The 13,566-nt window shown below is 34.6% G+C and overlaps 1 pseudogene; it reads right to left on the bottom strand.

Moving 5' to 3' along the window:
• Positions 1–11,254: 11,254 nt before the first annotated feature.
• LOC127544415 (autophagy protein 5-like) overlaps positions 11,255–13,566 on the bottom strand; it is a 32,913-nt pseudogene continuing 30,601 nt past the window's right edge.

Genomic DNA, 13,566 nt, shown 5'->3' with positions numbered 1-13,566 from the left:
ACCTTCCCTCTGAATATTGGTGAATTTTTGTCTACCTTCCATGCACCTAGGTTGGACAGGGGATTAGATGGCCAGACCGGAAATCAGGAAGACTTGAGTTCAAATTTATTCAAATTCAAATTTATCACACTTTAAAGGTGTGATCCTGGACACACACTGTCTTAGTTTCCTCATCTGTTAAATGGGTATAATAATAGCACTAACCTCCTAGGGTTGTTGTGAGGTTTAAATGAGATAATATTTGTAAAGAATATAGACATACATCTATATTGTTTGTCCTCCTCAGCATCAGGTGCTAGAGAGGATCCTAAGGAGATGCAGGAGTTCAAGCTATGATGACCTTGGAGTCAGTATTGCATGCATATGCAATCGCATAGCAACATTCTGGCATAGAAGTCTGAAAAGCCTTTGGAACAGGAACTTTGCTCTAAAGGAATGGAACTAAGCTATCAATCTAATGCCCTTGACTTCCAGAGACTAAGATGGTATAAAATGGGGGAAGAGGATTATACTTCTCATGTATTTGGGTAAATAAAGCTTGCATATTTTTATTATACCTTTTGAAGTAAATATTCCTTTATAAAATTTCTTTATTACATGTATGACCTCATCCAGGATAAATTAGGCCCTTTGTTTTTATGGAAATCCTTCAGGAGATTCTCTGTCTAGGACCTTTGGTTTTAAATAACCCTGTACTGTGAGTTCCTTTAAAAATTTGGAGGAAAAAAATGTTTTGAGTCTATAAATGTTTAGTCACTTTTTATAATACATGTTCCCTCACAAATTAGTACCATTTATATAATTCTGCATACTTTTCATTTGTTGATTACTTAACTTTAGATACTGATACTGTTAGAATTATTTAATTCTGTATAAATAAGTTTTGATATATTGACATATGCTATATTTCTTCATCTTGTATAAATATTGATATTAAGTTTAATGTAAGAAAAATATGATTCATATTTTACTGTCTAGAAGAAATGTTTATTTTTTTCACATTTAGATAGACCTAGACTGTTTGCCTTTTATGAAAGTAAAATGCCTTAGGATATGAATGCTTGTGTCTAAATCCAAAAGTAGCTGACATTCTTTTCTGCTTTTCTAACTGATCTTCTTTGCCCTGATGAGAGAATTTTAAGTTCTGCTTGGTTTGTTTGGGAGTAGAAGCATACATGGGGGAATTTTAGCTACCCTTTGGGATAAAGGATTCAGAGTCTGCATCTCTGTGAGAATGGCGAGAAGGAGATCTCAATAATTTTAATGTGCCATGTAAAGAGGAACGTGTTTTGGTTGTTCAAACCCCAGTGGATGACCTGAAGAAATCATTAATACAGTATTTCTCTCAGTGCATATTTCTCATATAAGAAAAAAAAGATGCCAAGTTGACTGAAGGTTCCACATCCCTGTGGGAAGACCTCCATATAACCTGTAAAGCTCAGTTTCAACAAGATTCTTGTTCAAGACAGACGTCAGTTTTCTTTGTTTTTGTTTTTGCTTGTGGATTGAGAAAGGCTAAACAAGCAGAAATATTTGGTAAACTTTGTAAACTATTTTGTTTACTTATTTGGGGACCCTTGTGAAATGTTCCTTGCTGCATGAATCTGCAAAATTTTGTAGGGAGAAATCATTATAATTTTCATCTGTCCATGTGGGATTGCATATGGTAATGTGACATTGGCTATTTTGTACGGAGCTGGAGAAGCAAGTGATAGGGCATTTCCTTCCTCCCTAGAGTCCATACTGGGATAGCAAATTTCAAACAAGGGAAATTGTGTGAGCCAGCCTTATTTGAATATTACAACTTGTCTGACACAGAAGAGCTCTGGAGGGAACTTTGGAGCATGTGCAGAGTGCCTAATATGGAGACCTCTGCTTCCCCTATCACATAATTGAGGAAAGCTTCCTTTGATTGATTGTTCATATCTTCAAAACTGGCAAAGCTGTGGGATCTAGGGCCTCTGCTTAAGGAGAGAACTCAACACCATCTTCTCCCCATTTAACACTAGTTCCATTGCTTTTGCCCTTCTTTGGACCTTTCTAACATGCCTTCCTTCATCAGGAAACTCATCACTGAGAAATCTCATTATCCTGCAAGATTGAATCTGCCTCGGTGCTCACCTCTCATCAGTAGCCTCTGCCCTTCTGACTGGATTCTCTAAATGGAGTCATGGCCCTCGGGGCTTCTACTTAAAGCCCAGTTATACAGTTTTTGGCCTTATTTGGCCTTTTCTGACATCTTGTGTCTTTTCCCTGCACCATATAACTTCTTTTTGTGTGTGTTTTCCTCCTCCATTAGATAATAAACACACTAAAGGCCAGGGATTATTTTGCCTTTATTTCTATTTGTATTCTCTGTATTAGCACAATGCCAGACACACAGTTGTTGTTCAGTCATTTCAGTTGTGCCTAACTCTCTGTGATCCCATTTCGGGGTTTCTTGGCAGAGATACTGGAGTGGTTTGCTTTTTTCTTCTGCAGTTCATATTACAGATGAGAATCAGAGGTAAACAGGGCTTGCCATGTTCACACAGCTAGTAAGTGTCTGAGGCTACTTTTGTACTCAAGAGAATGAGTCTTCTTGACTCCAGGCCTGGCACTCTATCCATTATGCCAGCTAGCTGTCCGTGGCACATAGTGGATGCTTAACAAATGTATATTGACTGACTGACTGACTGACAGATACCAATTTGGTCATTCTTTTATACCACTTTTTCTTTAATTTCTCCTTCATGCTGTACTCAGAGGGTAAAGATTGTGGTTCACCCAGAGTGCAGGTATTGTGAATTATAGATAGATAGAGTGCTGGAGATACAACAAGAAGCAAATGACAGTGCCTTCTCTCAAGGAACTTACAATCTGATGGGAGTGAGGGAAGGGAGAGATGGACAATAAGCAATTATGTACCAATAAGGTATATACCAAATAAAGATGAAATAATTAAAAGAGGAAAGACCCTCAAATTGTTGATTGGGAAAAGCTTCTTATAGAAAATGGGGATTTTTATCTTAGAGGTAAGGAAGCCAGGGAAAGCCATAGGCAAGAGAATAAGGAAGAAAATGAGGGGAAAACATCAAAAATGCCTAGTGCTAAGAGACGATCTTATTCTTGGAACAGTCAGTATCACTTGGAACAGGAGATCAGTATCACTGGATTGAATGTGCTTTAAGGGTGTCAGTATCAGAGGAAAGAAGGGTCTGTATTTAAGAATTGTCGCAAAGGTTATATTGCTAAGTTTTGACAATAGCATAGATATGGGGGTAAGGAATAAAGCATTGAGAATGGCATCAGGTTGTGAGCCTGAGGAACTAGAGGTATGCTAAAGTCAAGATGAAAGAAATTTAGAAGAAAAGATAATGAATTCTATTTTGAATATATTGAGTTTAAGCCTTCTTAAACATTTGACATTCAAGATATCTTGAACATTTAGTTTGAGGTATCTGAAAGGCAGTGGAGAAGTAAAATTGGGGGTTAGCAAAAAGGTTAGAGCAGGACAAATAAATCTGAAAATCATCAGCATTGAAATGGTAATTAAATTCATAGGAACTGAAGGGATCAATAAGTAAAATAGTATAAAGGAAGAAGAGAAGAGACTGTAGGATAGAACCCTATGTAATGCCTTGGATTAGTTAGAGAATATGATTTAGATGCAGCAAATAGAGTAAGGAATGGTTTGATAGGTAAAAGGAAAACCTGAAGAGAGTGAATAGCAAGGATAAGAAGATGATCAATAGTGTCAAAGGCTGCAGAGAGTTAGAGGAGAATGAATATTGAGAAATGCCATTGAAATTGATTTATTCAGATTAGTGTGAATAATGAATACCCTGTTTAAGTAATCTAATTCTAAGCTAAAATTGTGCAAGATATGGTCATTGTTTCTAGACCAATTTCTAGATACAAGGCAGTATGAATTTAATTCTACCATTTCAGGGGACTCATGATTTCATTGTTCATATTAATTGATTGGCACCTGGATATTTTATTATCCCCATTTTCCCAAATGAGAAACCTGTGACCTAGGATTACACAACTAATAAGTACCTGAGTCAGTATCTGAACTCATCTTCCCAAATCTAATCTTAGTGCTTGATCCTGCTCAAAGCCAGATAAACTCTTTCCACATTCACTTGAAGCAAGTAAGTGATCCTACCATGACGGATAATGATGTTAATCATACATGACTTGTCCTTACTCAACTGATACTGTCTTGTAATGATAATATTTTCCTTTGTTAACAATGTCCAAATAGTTTCCTTAATGCATTATTGTTAGAACTCATTATCTTTTTCTTCAAACACATCCCTCTTCCTATTAAGGGCACCCTGATGCTACTGGTCACCCAGATTAACAACTGCAGCATTATTTTCCATTCCTCACTCTTCCTAACACCACAGTTCCAGTCAATTGTCATGTCTTGACATTGTAAACTCCATATCTATTGAATTGAATAAATAAATTCTCACTAATTATAATTACCATTATTTTAGGTTTTTGAAACCTGGACATAATTTCTACCCTCATCAATCCATTTGCTACAAAAGTGAGTTTTTAAAGTACAAGTCTGACCATGGTATTGCCTTACTCAAAGAACTCCAATAGCCCCTATTTTCTCTAAAACTAAAGAGAATGCATCTGATTGACATTTTAAAAATTTTATAACCTTGTCCTTCTCTATCTTTTCAACCTTTTTGAACTATATTCATCTTTCTCTATTCAATAGTCCAGCCAACTCAAGAGTTCACACTCCATCTTCCATCTTTATTCTATTTCTCTTGCTGTACCATATACATAAAGAGTACTATCAAATCACATCTGACTAATGGAATCTCTTGTTTCCTTCAAGATTGAACTCAAATACTTCTTTCTCTATGAAACTTTTCCTAATCATTCTCCATCTTCCTTATAAAACTCCCTTGTATTCATTCTCACATATTCTATATGTAATTAATTATATATACATACTTTGTATATTCTGATGAAATACAAGCTCTTTGAGGGGAAAAAAGCAGTTTCATTTTTGACCTTACTAGCACAATAACTATATATAATATGTGATGAAAAATGCTTATTAATTGGTATATTCTAGAATTTTATCATCTATTATTAATAAATGTTGTTATAGAGCAGGATACTTGTGGAACTTTAAGGAAAGCACTCCCATCTATATTCTCTCTCTCTCTCTCTCTCTCTCTCTCTCTCTCTCTCTCTCTCTTCTCTCTCTCTCTCTCTCTCTCTCTCTCTCTCTCTCTCTGTCTCTTCTCTCTCTCTCTCTCTCTTTCTCTCTCTCTTTCTCTCTCTCTCTCTCTCTTTCTCTCTCTCTCTCTCTCTCTCTCTATCTCTCTCTCTTTCTCTCTCTCTCTCTTTCTCGTTCTCTCTTCTCTCTCTCTCTCTCTCTCCTCTCTCTCTCTCTCTCTCTCTCTCTGTCTTTTTCTCTGTGTCTGTGTCTGTGTGTTTGTGTATGTGAGTATATCTCCCGCTGCCCCCACCTCCATGCATACAATTTCCATAACACCAATTACTACTCTTGGAAATATGTAAGTTTTAATACAAAGGGCAATTTGGACAAACTTTGCCCTATATGATTGATTTGAGGCCCAGCTATGGGACCTTTGGCCAAGATATTACAAAAGTAGTTTTTAGGACTTTGGCACTGAGCTCCTGAAATTCGAGGTAATCTCTTTGCCAAATGCTTTTTATTTATTCACATGTCTTTTATCTGTTTTTCTCTCTCTCTTTTTAACTGTTTTTAACCATCTTGTTTTTACCTGATGAGCGCAATAGAATATTTTTTAATATGAAGACTGTTTATTTGAACCCAGGACCCTCAGTAATTCATTGTGCCAAATGCAGAATAATAACTAACAAATAAATAAATATAACCCTAATAAAATTCTGTTTTTCTACATTTTGAAATATTCTTTTTTGAAATTTAAAATGGTCTATTTCTTTTTTTTTTATTTTATTTAATAATAACTTTATATTGACAGAATCCATGCCAGGGTAATTTTTTTACAACATTATCCCTTGCACTCATTTCGTTTCCGATTTTCCCCCTCCCTCCCTCCACCCCCTCCCCTATATGGCAAGCAGTCCTATATATGTTAGATATGTTGCAGTATATCCTAGATACAATATATGTTTGCAGAACTGAACAGTTCTCTTGTTGCACAGGGAGAATTGGATTCAGAAGGTAAAAATAACCCGGGAAGAAAAACAAAAATGCAGATAGTTCACATTCGTTTCCCAGTGTTCTTTCTTCGGGTGTAGCTGCTTCTGTCAAGATGGTCTATTTCTAAGGGACTTTAAAACCTCTACAATTTGCCATAATTCTTCAAGACATATTGATAACAGCAGTCACAACTATAAGTTGTTCCTCCTTCTTTTCCCCTTCCTATATTCTGCAATGTAATTTGCTTAGACTTAATGGCTAGATTCATTGCTTGGTTATTCTTCTTACTACAACCTTATTTATTTTTGGTTTCAGTGACTGGAGATCATATTCTTAGGCAAAAGAAACAGAGGCAAAATGGGAATAGATTGAAATTATCTAAAATTTCATTAGAACCTCCTTTCTATTTCTAGATATCCTTCTAAAATATTAGTTCTATACCCTGCCTTAGCAGGAAACTAAATAGATTAAACAAAATCTTGTTTTTCTTTAACAATGCTCAGGTTCAGTATTATTAACATCAATATATAGTATACAGGATTGGAGATGCAGAATTTCTAGGAAATAAAGTTAACATTGTGATACTCCTAAAAAAAAAAAAAAAAAAAAAAACTTGAAATTGCATTCATTCCTTCATTCATCTATTTATTCATTTTTCTGAATATTTTAAATGGATTTGTTTTCTTCTAATTTTCTTTCTGCTCCTAAAAGTGAAAAATCCTTTATTTGTCCCTCTACTTTGCTCTTTTGACAAAATTGATGGTGTCTATTGGATGGAAACGTTGTCATTTGTCTTTCTGTTGATACATGTAAAAAAATCAAAAAGATTATCATATAATTTTTAGTTAGAGGATCAATTTAAAGATGATGAAATGAAAACTTGAAAATATACAAGTAATTTTTCCAAGGTCACACAAGTAAAGAGCTAACACCAAAACCTAGATATCCTGCTGTCTAAATCTATATTCTTTATTTTTAGGAGAGCAAACTATTGCAATGTACTGCAAATGCAGAAGTCAAATATTCCCCTTCACATGCATCCTTTTATAGGTACTTTTATAGTGATGTCTACACATATGGCATTAATCATTCCTACTTCCAAAAGAATCTGTACTGGGGAAATTTTTTATATAGGCCAGGTCCCATAAGCTCTTCTTTTGAGGAAAGAAAGAGTTGAGGCCTATCTTGTCTAACTGTATTTTTTTTTTAATTTTGGTCTCATGTTATTTCACTAGTTTAGGTTATTTCCCTCTTTGGAACTCCTTTCACCTAAAGAGATTGGCAACCCATTTTCTAGGTATTATCCTAGGGAGTCGTCAAGTTCATTGAGAGATTAAATTACTTGCCCACAGTCTTTCATATATTATATATGAGAGGCAAATCTTGAACCTAGTAATTCCTCACTCCTAATCTTGTCCTCTCTGCACTGTGCCTCAATAATTTGATTCAAGCTGTTTTATATCTCGGGTAAACAGATACATCTGGTTGTTCTACAATTCAGGGATGTTTATTTCTTGGTTAGGAAGGCAGGAAATATTAGAGTCAATATTAAAAATGGTTGTACCCCAAATAAAACAAGTGTGCTTCTCCACACACGCCAAATTGATTGGTGTTTACACTAGTCAGAACTCATACAACCAGCACTCATACAATCATTGCCTTCTTCCCTTTTTAAAATTGAAGCCCTTTATTTTTTTATTTAATTTTATTAGTAAAGCATAAAATGTAAAAAGTCATATAAAAAGAAACAAAAATCGGTATTTAAGTCAAGCACTAATTTGTCTTTGTTCCACCACTGGGCAACAGAGAATTGACTTACAAAGGACTACAGGACTAGAGAAGAGAACACATTTAAATTGCTGATATAATAAACCAAATATGTTGGGGTTTTGTTAGGGCTGCTTTATTTTTTTGTTTTTGTTTTTGTTTTTTGAAATGAAAAAGCTTGGTAAAACTTACTTTCAAATCTTAAAATAAGGTTTGTTTTTTTTAATTAAAGTTCATATGAGTGCACTGCCTAAGATATTAAATTGGTCTCATTTGTGAAGAATGACAACACCCCTTCTCACCACAGTTTAGGAATAGTCCATGCATTTTGACCCTTTTGTTTATGAAGTTCAGTCTATCAAAACTTTATGGGGGAAAACCACAAACTGAGAAAGATAAACACATCTAATGAGTGATCATCTTCAGACTAACCTTTTTTTGTGATAAAGACAATCAATGTTTTTTATCAGGCTTTTCATCCTTTAATTTTTTTTTAAGTAATTGGAGTAATGTTATTCTTCTCTACCCTTACTCTAATATCATTTCCTCCTTAACTTATATCAGATAATTATTATCTATTTGCTGTTTTGCTCTGGTCTTTATGGCACCACTGTTTCTGCTTTTGGATCTCACCACATCTGCTCAACAGAGTATAACTTGTTCCCTTTTCTTTGATTTTGTTATTGATTAGATAGTTGCTGTTATGAAGACATGAAAAAAGAATGAGTGCTAGTGGAATTTCTGAGCAATATTCAGATACATTTTAAAAATTGTAAATGTTTGTAATACCCTTTCCCTGAAATGCTAAAGTTCTAGCAAACTCATATGGGTTAACATAATGCACATAGCAAGATAGATCACAAGAAATTGTCTATAATGCACAAAAATGTTGAAGGAGAGTACCAGTAACCTTCGAATATATTTAGTAAGGGGAAAGCCACTGCAATATATAATGTTTATAGGCTGATTGCCAGGAGACCACATTAAAAACATTATATTATATTCACTATTGACAAAAACTGCCGGGAAAATTGGAAACTAGTATGGCAAAAATTAGGCATTGATCCAGACCTAATACTATATGCCAAGATAAGGTTGAAATGGGTTCATGATCTAGACATAAAGAATGATATTATAAACAAATTAGAATAACATAGGATAGTTTACATCTCAAATTTGTGGAGGAGGAAGGAATTTGTGACCAAAGAAGAACTAGAGATCATTATTGATCATAAAATAGATTAAGTTAAAAAGTTTTTGTACAAATAAAACTAATATAGACAAGATTAGAAGGGAAGCAATAAACTGGGAAAACATTTTTACATCCAAAGGATCTGATAAAGGCCTCATTTCTAAAATATATAGAGAATTGACTCATATTTATAATAGTTCAAGCCAATCTCCAATTGATAAATGGTCAAAGGAAATGAACAGCCAATTTTCAACTGAAGAAAGTGAAATTATTTGTAGCCACATGAAATGGTGTTCCAAAGCACTATTGATCAGAGAAATGCAAATCAAGACAACTCTGAGATATCACTACACATCTGTCACATTGACTAAGATGACAGGAAAAGATAATGACAAATGTTGGAGGGAATGTGGGAAAACTAGGACCTATTTTTGTTGTTTGGTGGACCTGTGAATGGATGCAACCATTCTGGAGAGGAGTTTGGAACTATGTTCAAAAAGTTATCAAACCACACATATCCTTTGATCCAGTAATGTTTTTATTGGGACTATATCCCAAAGATCTTAAAAGAGGGAAAGGGATCCACATGTGCAAAAATGTTTGTGGCAGCCCTCTTTATAGTGGCAAGAAATTGGAAACTGAATGTTTGCCCATCAAACTGTGGCTGAATAAATTATGATATATGAATTTTATGTAATATTACTGTTCTATAAGAAATGAGCAGCAGGATGATTTAAGAGAGGCTTGAAGAGACCTACATGAACTGATGCTGAGTAAAATGAGCAGAACCAGGACATCATTATACAGCAACAACAAGACTATACAACAATCAATTCTGATGGATGTAGCTCTCTTCAACATTGAGATGATTCAGACCAGTTCCACTTGTTCAGTGATGAAGAGAACCATCCTCACCCAGAGAGAGAACCATGGGAACAGAAGGTGGAACACAGTGTAGCATTCTCACTATCATCTCTGTTTTTATTTGCTTGCATTATTTTTCTTTTTCTTCCTTCTTGATTTGATTTTTCTTGTACAACTGAATGGTTGTGTGAATATGGATACACATATTGGATCTGGCATGTATTTTGACATATTTGGCATGTATTGGACTGCCTGCTGTGTGGGGGAGAGGATGGGGGAAGAAGGGGAAAAGTCAGGGGGTTATGGTCAATGTTGAAAAAATTACCCATGCATATGCTTTGTGAATAAAGAGTTTTAATAAAAAAACGAAAGATGGGTTTACTGTAATCTGATCTTTTACAAAAAAATTACTGCAAGTTATTGAGAACAGAATTTCTTTTTTACTTTCTTAAATCTAATTCTCTTGAAAATTAAACCAATGTTTCTACTCCCTCTATCTAAAGTTCAACCATGGTCATGTTAGGAAATACCCCAGTTTATTTGTTAATCAGAAATATAATTCAAGTGCTTCTTAGGCTGTTTCAGTTTCATTATATTTTACAAGAAAACAAAAGACTTGCAATGCTCCTGCAGTCTTTCATGTTGCAGTTTAGGTTTAATGATAGTATGGAGGAAAGCAGTGGTGAAGCATGCAGGGAACTGGAACGATGAAAGGATTTACTTGACACTAAGACAGCAGGGTGCTTGTAGTTAAGTACCTACCTAGTGTGAGATGGTGGTTCTCTAAGCACATACTTGATGTAATGTAATGATGTGATCAATACAATTGGTATATACTTAGGGTAATGTGGTGATGTGATGTTCTACAGCTGTGCATGCCTAGTGTCGTGTGGTAATGTAGTCATGCTGGGGAGACAGAGGACTCCCTCGGCTGCAGCAATCTCAGCCGCAGAGAAGACTTCAGGCTCCAGACTCCAGAGTCCAGACTCCATCTTTGACCAGCCACACGTCTGCTCTCCTATCTCTTTCACTTCACTCCCCCACTAAGCCCAAGTACAGCTGCAGAGTGAGATCAGCTCTACTGCCCTTATCTGGTCATAGGATCTTTTTTTCCTGTCTGGCTTGCATTGCAGCAAGGAGGTTTTTCTGATCAGGTTGCCTTCACCAAACTTGACTTCAGGAAAAAGTTAACATTCTCTGGTTGATCCAGTTTAAGGGTGATGCTCATTCTTTTTATAGATGAATAGAATCTCCCTTTCATTCTAATATGAAGATACTAATATGATACTAATATGAGGAAAATTGTGAGGGTAATTGAAATATTCACTTAGTCACTGCAAAGGTGGCTCCAACATTGGTTCAATTCCATGAATCATAACTTGATTCTTCTTTATCCTATCTTCAGGAGTAATTGCAGAAGAACAAACTTCATTTAAGACAGCACCTAGTACATGCAATTATCCCCTGCAGCAACTGTCCAAAATAACTTCTGAATGAAAGATGGCTCAGTTGCTGCCTGATATATTCTACAAGATATGTATTGAAATCAATTATCTTCTGCAGGATATTCCATGAGTTTCCAATTAATGGCCCACAATTGATCAAATTTATCATTCTGTGATCCTATCCAGAGTTATTTATGATTCTTTTTCTGCACTTCATTGATAATTTGACTTTTATACTTTAAAACATCAGCTTCTTTAATTCAAGACATAAAATGGGCTTCAACTATCTCCTTAGATGGACAATGCCACTTCTGTACTTGGCTCTCCTGGAAACTCCGAGGTTCACACTAGCAAAGCAACCATCCAAAACAAAATATATCCATGCTGTCAAGCTCCTCTGTGGCTCCAGTCCATGTTGGCCTGGGAGATGATGTCTGAAGACTCTTCTAATGGACAGGTCACGGAACTCTGTCTGCCATAGGCAGAAGTATTCATAGAGTGCTTTATAAATTACGTGAGAAAGAAAACCAATATTATTATTTGTAGATAATAATAAAACTCTGTGTCTGTATCTTTGCCAAATGATAAACTAAAATACTTTAAAATATATATTTAAGTTTGAACTTAGTAGTAGTTAAATTTGTCAAGAAAAGACTTTTCAAACATTATATGAGATGTTTAGAAGAATGAGTGGTAGAAGAACTAATCTTAGAATCAAATGTATTTTGATTACAAACAGAAACCTATAATTGGAAACTTCAGAAAATCCTGAAGGATTTTTAAGCTCAATAGATAACTAATTAACAAAGTAAAAAGAAACAAAAATATAATCAGTGTGGGGAAATAGAGAAAAGATGCTGGCATTTCTTTGTCTTGAAATGGGAGACTCCACTTCAGAAATCAGTAGTCATTGAATTTATCTACCTCTCTCTACCTTGTTCTACATATCTAGAGATAAAGAACATTTTTTTCTACTCCAAAAATTCATACAGATAAGCAAAAAACCTCTGCTCTCTTCTTAAAATAAATGATTTGCCCTGTTATGCTTCCAAAGCCAATTTGCAAACAACTTAAAATCTGGTCTAATAAATTTTATTTTTCTCTTTCATTTTATGATATCCATACAAATCAGAAAATACCTTGAATTGTGACTTCATTTTGCTAACAAACAGTTGTGAACCAGCTGAAATATTTTCCTGTTATATTTAATCTATACTATAAATCCTGTAGACTGAAAAGCTTTTTACCTTGCTATAGTAATCAAGGACTAAAAGAAGGAAAACAGGCAGAGAATATTCTGTGAGAAGATCTTACCTAAAGGGTTAAGTCAAATGATTTCTCTTACAATTCTGCAAAAGAAAAGGAAATTTAGGGCTTGGAAAGAAAAAGTGTAATACCTGACAAATTGGATGACTATTAGAATCCAAAAAGATCGCAGAAGATCACTGGGTTACATGGAATCATATTTAAGTAAACAAATCACACACACACACACACACACACACACAGAGACAAATATATATTTCAATATATAAATGCATGTCCTATATAAGTATGTAATTTTACATATATAGATATGTATTTGTATGTACACATACCACATAGACCCAGGGGGAATGGGTTAAAGAGGCGTGTATATATATATATATATGTATATATATATATATAAATTTTTGTGTGTGCAATATATATATATAACAAGAAAGGAATAGAATCCTCCAAAATCTTTAAAGAAATAAGGATAGAGACAATAGAATAAGGTGGATATAGAAGGGTATGAGAGTTTGTAGATGAACAAGAGTGGGATTAGGTATGGTATTAATGGGAATGGGATAAAGAAGGAGAGAGAGAATGGGGGGAGAAGATAAAAGAAGATTTATGGGGGAGGCAACACCAGGGAAGTTAAATAATAATAAGGCAAGTTAACAGGTAGAAATAAAGTAGAAGAATTAGCCGGAATAATAATTAAGAGTAAATACAAACACAATAACAATGCTTAGGAGTAAAATTTATTAAGAAAAAATGGATGTAATTATCAATGGTCTCAAAGTCAAACTTCAAAAATATTTGATCAAAAGAGAAATTTACATTATATGTAAACTATATTAATAATGTTTAGATATATGTGT

The sequence above is a fragment of the Antechinus flavipes genome, chromosome 1, assembly GCF_016432865.1.
Source record: "Antechinus flavipes isolate AdamAnt ecotype Samford, QLD, Australia chromosome 1, AdamAnt_v2, whole genome shotgun sequence".
NCBI lineage: Eukaryota > Metazoa > Chordata > Mammalia > Dasyuromorphia > Dasyuridae > Antechinus > Antechinus flavipes.
Note: the sequence above shows the minus strand (reverse complement) of the source record. Positions and strands in the feature narration are given on the sequence as shown.